Here is a 10,785-nt window from a genome sequence, read left to right as displayed (position 1 = left end):
ACACACACACACACACACACACAATGAACGTGTATTCACATAACAATGAACATACACAGTGTTCAATCTACAAGGTTAGATGTCTTCATTGTATTTCCAGAATCCCTAAGAAGTTGGCTCTAATGCCAGTGAAGGAACTGACTTGCCAGCAAGAGTAAGAGCAAGCAAAGACTGAGCTTCCTTCTCCATGTCTTTTAAGTAGGTAGACAGCTGAAGGTGTGGCCCAAATTAAAGGTAAATCATCCCTCTTCAAAAGATCTGGCTGAAAAGTGGATCTTCCCACTTTAAATTATTTAGTTGAGAAAAAAATATTCCTCACAAGTGTACCCAGCCATTTGCGTTTTACTTAATTCCAGATGGTCAGATGGTCATTCTCATCCTTGACAGTAATGCTATTTGTGCTTTCTCCTTATCATTTTTACTTCTCTGTAACGACCATCAATCTGAACTGCTGGGTTCATTCAAAGGATGCTGAATGTGGTTAGTGTCGGCTGGTATCAATCCTGCATTCCTACAGGCACCACCTAAGCTGGGGATTAACTTAGAGTAAACAAATCATTAACAGCATGTATGGGCAGATCCCTTTTGACAAAATGAATTACAAATGTACCCTTATAGTATAGAATATAAAACCTATCAGGTACTCCATTGAAATATCTCAAAACCCTTTAGACTTTGAGCTTTGTGTGTGTGTGTGTGTGTGTGTGTGTGTGTGTGAGAGAGAGAGAGAGAGAGAGAGAGAGAGAGAGAGAGAGAGAGAGAGAGTGTGTGTTTTGGTGAAGATTTTAGAAATAATTACATGTTCTTCAATAAGTACCCTTGCCTTGTAGCCTATAATTTGCATAGTCCTCAGATTACAAGCATAAATAACTGAAAGAAAACCAGATCCTTCACCAGGTCTTCAAAAATTCCTTGCTTCTTTCACCAGTATTGAAAAGGAACTGTGTCTTTTTTTCTGAATGCCATTCACACCTCTGATCAATTTTTTGGGACCATTACCTTGGTCTTCCTATGAAAGTACACACAGGACAGCTGAAGGTACTTCTAGAACAGCTTGTAGTAAAGTAGGTAGAAAGGGTTTTTTCTTCTTGTTTTGTAGTTGTTGTTTAGTTTGAATGTTGGAGATTAAGCAAGATTTGTGAATGAAAGGCATTGGCTTTATCAGTTATTAGCTCCTCCAGCCACAAGCAGTAATAGTCAGTGTCTTGACCTCCATGTAGATAACAGGAATACATAAATGTGTGATGAGTCACTGAGAAGTATGCTTAAGATGTGCAGCTTTTCTTCTTTGGAAATTATGCCATGCGTAAAATATTAAGGGAAAAGAAGGAAAGTGTTAAAAAAAGGAAGTCATGTTTTCTGTAATCTCTCTGCTCATTTATATCTCTGGTTCATTTTGACTGTGTGCTTATGATGTAGTGCAGAGTTCTCTGCAACCTTCACAGGCCTTCAAGAAGCAAGAAAGCAGTTTAGTTCAACATGACTCCATAGCCAGTGTTGGTTCAAACTCCAGGAGTCTGACCTCAAGTGGTTTATTTTTATATAGAATATAATTCTATAATTCTATATAAAAATATAGTGGTTTATTTTAGACATATTTAGGCATAGCATAATTTGGCGAATATTTTTTCAATGATAATGAACTCAATCCTGAGTACATAACAAAGCATACATAAATCTCCTTGAAGAACAAACTAGGCTAAATATGGGTCACTAGTGACTACATCAAAACTCTTTATAAAGTTCTTAAAGTTAGAGTCTGTAGATTGACTGAGGAAAAACAAATTTAGGATAGGAGTCTGGGAAAGTATACAGTGCCAGAAAAATCACTAGCCACACAGATGGGGCAAAGGTCACCAGGTTAGTGAGCACAGTCATGCTCAACCTTCTGGGCAGATAACACGTATTACATTCCTTCCCTTCAAGGAACAACTCTGTGCAGTTAACATTTTACGCTCCCCTTGGGCTTATCTGTAAGCATAAAGACCTGTGAGACTCCTATAGTATGGGAGTTTCTCCAATTTTGTATATAGGAAGAACCAACATTGTATGTACATACAACATTTAGCATAAGCAGGTCACAGCCCCATTGACAGCAAAATACAAAAGGAGAAGATAGAGATTTATGTTTGCAACAACAACAAAAACTCCCAGAACATATTAAGAGCTGTAAATTGTCAATATCTACCATGTTTTTGTGTCTCAAGGAATTCAAGATGCCCAGGTTGGCCTTATTTTTGCAGTAAAGATATTTGGCTTTTGTAGCAGGACATCTTTCTATCTACTGTGGGATTTATTTTTAAAAATAATAATACTTATGTGTGGTAATACATACACTGCAGCATGCATGTGGAAGTCAGAAGACAACGTTTTAGAGTTGGTTCTCTTTCCACTTTTATGTGATGGATAGAACTCAGGTCATCAGGATTTGAGAAGCACTTTTACCTACTGAGTGATCTTACCAGCACAGGACAACTTTGTGGAATCAGTTCCTGCTTTCCACCATGTGGGCTCCTAATTATAGAGATTGAAGGCAAGTGCCTTTATCCACTCAACCATTTCACCTACCTAGAATTTGTTTCTTTTTTTTTTTTTATTAAACTTTTTTTATTCCATATATTTTTTATTTACATTTCAAATGATTTCCCCTTTTCTGGCTCCCCATTCCCAGAAAGTCACATAAGCCCCCTTCTCTCCCCCTGTCCTCCCACCCACCCCTTCCCACTTCCCTGTTCTGATTTTGCCCTATACTGCTACACTGAGTCTTTCCAGAACCAGGGGCCACTCCTCCGTTCTTCTTGTACCTCATTTGATGTGTGGATTATGTTTTGGGTATTCCAGTTTTCCAGGCTAATATCCACTTATTAGTGAGTGCATACCATGATTCACCTTTTGAGTCTGGGTTACCTCACTTAGTATGATGTTCTCTAGCTCCATCCATTTGCCTAAGAATTTCATGAATTCATTGTTTCTAATGGCTGAATAGTACTCCATTGTGTAGATATACCACATTTTTTGCATCCATTCTTCCATTGAGGGACATCTGGGTTCTTTCCAGCTTCTGGAAATTATAAATAGGGCTGCTATGAACATAGTAGAGCATGTATCCTTATTACATGGTGGGGAATCCTCTGGGTATATGCCCAGGAGTGGTATAGCAGGATCTTCTGGAAGTGAGGTGCCCAGTTTTCTGAGGAACCACCAGACTGATTTCCAGAGTGGTTGTACCAATTTGCAACCCCACCAGCAGTGGAGGAGTGTTCCTCTTTCTCCACATCCTCTCCAACACCTGCCGTCTCCTGAATTTTTAATCTTAGCCATTCTGACTGGTGTAAGGTGAAATATCAGGTTGTTTTGATTTGCATTTCCCTGATGACTAATGAAGTTGAGCATTTTTTAAGATGTTTCTTGGCCATCCGAAGTTCTTCAGGTGAAAATTCTTTGTTTAGCTCTGTACCCCATTTTTAATAGGGTTATTTGGTTTTCTGGGGTCTAACTTCTTGAGCTCTTTGTATATATTGGATATTAGCCCTCTATCTGATGTAGGGTTGGTGAAGATCTTTTCCCAATTTGTTGGTTGCCGATTTGTCCTTTAGTTGGTATTCTTTGCCTTACAGAAACTTTGTAATTTTATGAGGTCCCATTTGTCAATTCTTGATCTTAGAGCATACGCTATTGGTGTTCTGTTCAGGAACTTTCCCCCTGTACCGATGTCCTCAAAGGTCTTCCCCAGTTTCTTTTCTATTAGCTTCAGAGTGTCTGGCTTTATGTGGAGGTCCTTGATCCATTTGGAGTTGAGCTTAGTATGAGGAGATAAGGATGGATCAATTCGCATCCTTATCTTTTCAATATTGTACTTGAGGTACTAGCTTGGGTAGACAACATAAGGAGGTCAAAGGAATACAAATTGGAAAGGAAGAAGTCAAACTATCATTATTTGCAGATGATATGATAGTCTACCTAAGTGACCCAAAAAACTCCACTAGAGAACTCCTACAGCTGATAAACAACTTCAGCAAATTGGCAGGTTATAAAATCAACTCAAGCAAATCAGTAGCCTTCCTATACTCAAAGGACAAGCAGGCTGAGAAAGAAATTAGGGAAATGACCCGCTTCACAATAGCCACAAACAGTATAAAGTACCTTGGGATGACTCTTACCAAACATGTGAAAGATATGTATGACAAGAACTTCAAGACTCTGAAGAAGGAAATGGAAGAAGACCTCAAAAAAAAAAAAAAAAAAAAAGGAAATGGAAGAAGACCTCAAGAAATGGGAAAAATCTCCCATGCTCATGGATCGGCAGGATTAATATAGTTAAAATGGCCATCTTGCCAAAAGCAATATACAGATTCAATGCAATACCCATCAAAATCCCAACTCAGTTCTTTATAGGGTTAGAAAGAGCAATTCTCAAATTCATCTGGAATAACAAAAAACCCAGGATAGCTAAAACTATTCTCAGCCATAAAAGAAATTCTGGGGAAATCAGTATCCCTGACCTCAAGCAATACTGTTAAAAACTGCATGGTACTGGTACAGTGACAGGCAGGTGGATCAATGGAACAGGATTGAAGATCCAGAAATGAACCCACACACCTATGGCCACTTGATCTTCGACAAAGAGGCTGAAAACATCCAATGGAAAAAAGATAGCCTTTTCAACAAATGATGCTGGTTCAACTGGAGGTCAGCATGTAGAATTTGTTTCTTAAGCATTTTTTATGGATCTCATAAATTATAGTAGCTATTTGATTCATGACTTCAAAAATAAAATTTGTTTCTACAAAGACTGATCAGTATATTAAGGAGATATTAAAGAGTAGATTCATGTATTTTTGGAATTTGTTCATTGCTCAGAATCTGCCATCTAAGCTCTAGTAGCCATGGAAACATAAGAATGTTTACAGCCATTTTTCTAATAGTTGGCAGTCACTAACATTTGGTCTTAATAGAAGAGTCAAAGAGGTAAGTATTTTATCTTTTCCACACTTTTTTATTATTACTCTCAATTTCATGGCATCCCAAAGCCAAAATGACCCAATGACATATGATTAAGTGTGTGTAAGTCCTGCTGAATACATTAAATGCCTGGAATCTCCCATGTGTGTCTATGAGGGCTTTGGAGACTGTACTACCATTACACCTACAACTACATGGGTAGTTTCTTGAAGTTGAGTATACAAATTAACCTCTTTGTGTTGCTCCTATCTATAAAATGGGGATGATAATAGTGTGGGCATCATTGGAGGGTTAGGAATATCAGATGGGCTAATGTCCCTGAAGTGTTTAAATGACTCTCAAGATAATCAAAGCATAGGCTAGGAATGAAAAGTTTGTTAGAGTCTATCAGCCAGCCCTTCTTCCAAACTGAAATATCTGCCTAACAGTACTTCTTTTATTCAAGGTACTTCCCCTCTTCTTGTGATTCCATCTGTGGTTAACATTTCCTACTATTGTGTAGTGAATTTGTAATTCTGTCATCTTCCAAATGGGTCACTTTGCCTCCAAAACAAAAAGGTAAAAATTTAAAATAAGTTATATGGAGGCTTTTCAACTGAGTCTTTAAGAAATGTATGTCTCTACTCTAGGTTTTCAAACATGGGGATCACAAAATTCGGCCAAGCTAGCTCATTTATCTGGCATGACAGCATCCTTCACCCATTTCCAATTGTGCTTCAAAACCTACTGCTCCTACAATCCACTGCCTCAGAATGGCCTTGCCAAGGAAAAGAGTGTGAGGAGGGCACTACTCAAGCTACCATCAGTTGCATCCCCATCTTGCCGATGTAACTTCACAAATAGTACAGTTTGTGTATTATCCAAGTTATACCCAAAGGATTCCCCGGCATGCAATAAAGACACATGCTCCATTATGTTCATAGCAGCCTTATTTATAATAGCCAGAAGCTGGAAAGAACCCAGATGCCCCTCAAAGGAGGAATGGATACAGAAAATGTGGTATATTTACACAATGGAATACTACTCAGCAATTAGAAACAATGAATTCACAAAATGTTTAGGCAAATGGTTCGATCTGGAAAATATCATCCTAAGTGAGGTAACCCAATCACAAAAGAATACACATGGAATGCAATCTCTGATAAGCGGATATTAATTAGCCCAGAAGCCCTGAATACCCAAGGCACAAAATGCATAACAAATGACTTCCATGAAGAAGTATGGAGAGGGTCTTGATCCTGGAAAGGATTGATCTAGCATTGGAAGGGAATATAAGGACAGAGAAAAAGGAGGGAGGTGATGGGAAAAGGGATGGAGAGAAGAAGGTTTATGGGACATATGGGGAGTGGGGATCCGGGAAAGGGGAAATCATTTGGAATGTAAACAAAGAATATAGAAAATAAAAATATTTAAAAAAAAAAAAAAAGAAAGCACATTTCACAAAGACTGTGGAGTAATGGGGAGCTGATAGGGAGGGTTTCCTGGCTAGGAGATCCAGTTTGTAGGCCCCTCACATCTTTTGAATAGGCAATGGCAATGACATTATCTCCACATGCCTAATAGCTAAAGGACTATGCTTCCTTCCTTTTTGCTCAGTGAGTCAGTGAGATCCCTCAGTGTAATTTTTCCCATTTTCACTATTGCTACATCCAAAAATTTGAGTTGACCAATGATCTAAATAAGTTGCTTCATAGTGTTACTGGGGAGTTTAAGTTTTTGCTCACCCAAAATACCTCAATATACTTATGTGTTGCACCTACATAAAGCCAATTATCTCAAGGCTGAATGTTGAGTAAGAAATGGCTACAAATGGATAGATTTATGATTCCTCATCTTCTACATCCAGATTTTAGTTTTGTGGAACTGGGGAGTGAGTTTAGTGTTTCACACATATTAATTAGGTAATCACTACACCACCAAGCTATATTCCACCAATAAGTTACAAATAGATGCTTAAGATTGTGCTCACTCTTGTTTAAATTATAAATTATCATGGATATGTTTAAGAATGTACACATTTTAGGGAAATGTACAAACAGGAATATCAGTGGCTACTCCACCAATTGATTTGCTTAGAGTTTCTAATTTTTGTGCAACTTTTATGTTCCTCCTTCCTTGGATATTTAAAGAAGTCAAGTATGTTTTCTTTGGACACAATTGGGCATTCCATTTTTTCATGTTTGTCTCTTTCAAGATCATATACATTTATCCACTTCCATACTGGTCATATAATATTCCACTTACCATACTGGAGAAATAACTATTAAACTGAGCATTTTTCTGCTTTATATACTGATTTATGTTATTAATAATTTTTCTGTCTTGGAAACTATTGAAATAAATATCACTTTATATAAGATATTGTAAGCTCTTATCTTACTAATAATTTCAAGAAATGAAATTCCTAGTCAACAAATGTGAGCATTTCAACTTGTGAAAGGTATTGCCAAATTGTTGTCTAAAACATATTGGCCTGGAGAGATGACTCAGTGAGTAATAGCATTGGCTATTCTAGAAGACACCTGCTTCATTTTAAGCACCTACATGATATATATAACTCCACTTCCAGGGGGATCCAATGCCATTTTCTGGCCTCTACACAAAAGTAGGGCACCAGGCATAGATGTGATTCACAGACATATGTACAGGCAAATAATAAAATGATTTTAAGAATCTTATAATGGCTACCCCTGTCACAGTCATGGATTACAGGCATCTTTTCTTCTTTCTTTAGAAAGATTTACTTTAGATATTATATATCTCTATGTCTGTGTAGATTTGTCTGTGGATATGTACATGCAACTGCAGGTCCTTATGGAGGCAGAAGAGGCCATTAGATCATTTAGAGTGATCAGCAAGTTTAAGCTACCCAGTGTAAGTTAGAATTGCGGCCTCTGTAAGAACAGTACCCTCTTTACCATTGAACTGTTTTTTCTAGTTCTTCCTATATTCTTATTGTAGTATTTAGATCATTTAAACACAACCTCAAGACAGCAGAGGCAAGGAATAAATACTTCATACTCTGTTTTTCACACCTCATGTTCCTAGTTGACTATATAATTTTATTGTCCCATCTTCAGATTTGCAGGGTTAAAGGAGTGGATCTTCAGATTGACTGGCTTCCTCTGCAGCCTCTTATCTTCAGGTCTAGGAATAATCCTTGCAAGGAGCAGATACTGGCGCCTCTGGGAATTCAACAATAAGGTTGTCCAGCTTGTGTACATCGGACTCTGGGAGGCTTATTACCATCAGGAATTTAACGTCTCTGGGTCTGTGACCAGAATTTTGATGCACAGCTCTGTCAACTCGACCTGGACCATTTCACCTGAATTTCAGTATTCGCAGAACTTCATATTGCTGGCCACTTTAATAAAACCTATTGTGCTGGTTTTCATCTCAGTAGCCATTAGGGGCAGCTTTACCAAAGCTTCATTACCACACATTCAAATAGTGTGCTACAAGTGCTCTGTCTTAATTCTGATCCTCAGCAGCCTTTGTACAATTATTTCTGTGACCTGGAACCATGTAGTAGATCTCTATGGCGAAACCACCCTTGACTTTCCACCAACCTTTCCAGTAAAGAAAGAAGCCCTGATTAAAAAGCACAGCACTCCTGTGTTTCCAATAGGGCTCCTGACAACCACCCTGTCACTCCTTGGTGTGATTATGTTCCTCTTTCAGATAAGGTCACTGAAAGTTCAGAGTAAGCTAAATGCCCGGCATGCTTCCAAACAGGCTGGTCAAAAGGTCTGAAATGTGAGTTCGATATTTGCAACATCTGTCAGGAGACTTCTCAAAGAAAGTTCCTAGTTGCATACAATATTTGTGTCGTCATCAATTTATTTCAAATAAAACATCAATTTGGTTCCTGGGTGTGTGTCTAACGCGTATATGTTCCTCTTCCTGTCAAATGTGTTCCTTTCTTTAAATGTTTTACATCCTAAACTCTGCAGGCCATGATCATGTCTTCAGATGCTGCCAACAGGCAAAATAACTGGCAAGAGTACAGTATAAATAAATGCACATTGCCTAAATAAACATAGAGAACTCCAGGTGAAAGAAGGTTTGTAAGTGGGCACCTCAACACAAAAAAAATGAACCACATTCCTATGTGGAGATACTTAAATACTCATGTCTTCAGAGGATAGAGATGTACATAGTAGCCTAGTGCCCATGGATGTCAGAAGCAGGTGTCAGGTCCTCTGAAACTGGAGTTACAGATGGTTCTGAGCTACCATGTAATGCTGGGAACTGAGTCATGGTCCTATGAGCAACAAATGTTCTGTTTGTTGCAGGATTTTTCCATGTCCAATGAGATTAGGGCAGTGGAAGACCTGAGACTGGACAGGGAAAAGGGAGTTGGTGGGACAGAGGTCGCAGGAGGTGAAGAGAGGAACAGAGATGGCTTTGGACATGGACTTGTGTGGCATTTACTAGCCACAAATAACTACGTTTTTATAAGGTTAGAAATATTGGGATAAAGCTTTTATCATTATCAGTTGGCTCCAAATTACTGTATTGGCATCTTGTAATTGTGATTTTAAATATATATAAATCTAATTGGCTAACTGATCAAGCATTAAGAGTAATGCTTCTACCGGGTAATTGAGGGGTGATCTGGCAGACCACGGGACGTGTGGGTGTTGTGTGGAAGTGAGATGAACTCGCAGGACCCCTACCGGAGAGTTGGCCAAGTGGGGGCTGGAAGGTGAGCAGGCCTGCAGACCCATGGGAGCCTGGGTCTAACCTGTGGCGAGTTCGCGGGTCCATTGGCAGACTAGCAGGATCCCTTTGGTCCTGTGTGAAGTCTGCGGATCACGATTGCCTTGCCAGTACTAGTGCAGGCAACATCTCTTCAACCCAGTTTCTTACTTTTTTGTTTAACTGTATTTTTGGTTTTGTTTTGGGGGGGGTTGTTTTGTTTTGTTTTTGTTTTTGTTTTGTTTTTTGAGGCAGGATCTCACTATGTAGCCTTGGCTGGCCTGGAACTCGCTATGCAGACCAAGTTGACCTCCAGTTTATCTAGACCCACCTGCCTCTGACTCCTAAGTAATGCAATTAAAAGCACCACCATACCTGGTAGCCAGCCCAGTGTCTTAAAATTTTTTTCTTTGGTTTCCACAGTGGAAAGGTCTGTGGGCCCACTAAGAGGTGGGAAGTCATATGAAGATAACTATTCATATAGAGATAGGTTTGCTTTCCTTCTTAGGGCTGTTCTAATCCTAAGCAAAGCTATAGAAACAGTTCAAAGAGCTGGGATTTAAGGCATGTGCCTCCATTGCCCAGTCTCTTCTTTGATCTTTTAAGCCAGTTTTTGTAAGTATTACCATAAGTAGGTAAAAATAAACATAAGGATTTTGATAATCAATTATCAAACATATATCATTCTTAAACACCTCCACAAACCTTGTTCAACTAACTCAGAACTTCTGTGACTTCACTTTGAACCTTCATGGTTTCATCCCCTCCTTTTATCTCTCTTAGGACAAAAAAAAAATTGTGTTACCATAACAAATCCATCCTTATCTAAAATATTCCTTTTTTCTTTTTAACTCTTTTCAATAAAAATATAACCACACACCTGAATCCTTCCCAGCAGTTCTCGTTTAACTACTTACTGTTGGTTTCTTTCTGCATTTCCCTTAAGAATTGACCCAAATTGCATATATGGTTCATGGTGGCAAATTAAGATTACTTGTACACATAGCTTTAGCTACCAAGCAATTTTTTTTTCTTGGTAAGTCTCAAGCAAAGCTCTTCTCTGCTTAGATTTTTACACACACACACACACACACACACACACACACACACACACACACACAC

The 10,785-nt window shown here is 38.6% G+C and overlaps 1 pseudogene; it reads left to right on the top strand.

Annotated features, from left to right (window-relative positions):
- The first annotated feature begins 5,601 nt into the window (after positions 1-5,601).
- Positions 5,602-8,846, top strand: LOC127675577 (uncharacterized; annotated as a pseudogene).
- The last annotated feature ends 1,939 nt before the right edge of the window (positions 8,847-10,785 follow it).

This window comes from Apodemus sylvaticus, chromosome X (assembly GCF_947179515.1).
Source record: "Apodemus sylvaticus chromosome X, mApoSyl1.1, whole genome shotgun sequence".
In the NCBI taxonomy this organism is placed as follows: Eukaryota; Metazoa; Chordata; class Mammalia; order Rodentia; family Muridae; genus Apodemus; species Apodemus sylvaticus.
The sequence above is the reverse complement of the archived record's forward strand: the minus strand, read 5'-3'. Positions and strand labels throughout refer to the sequence as shown.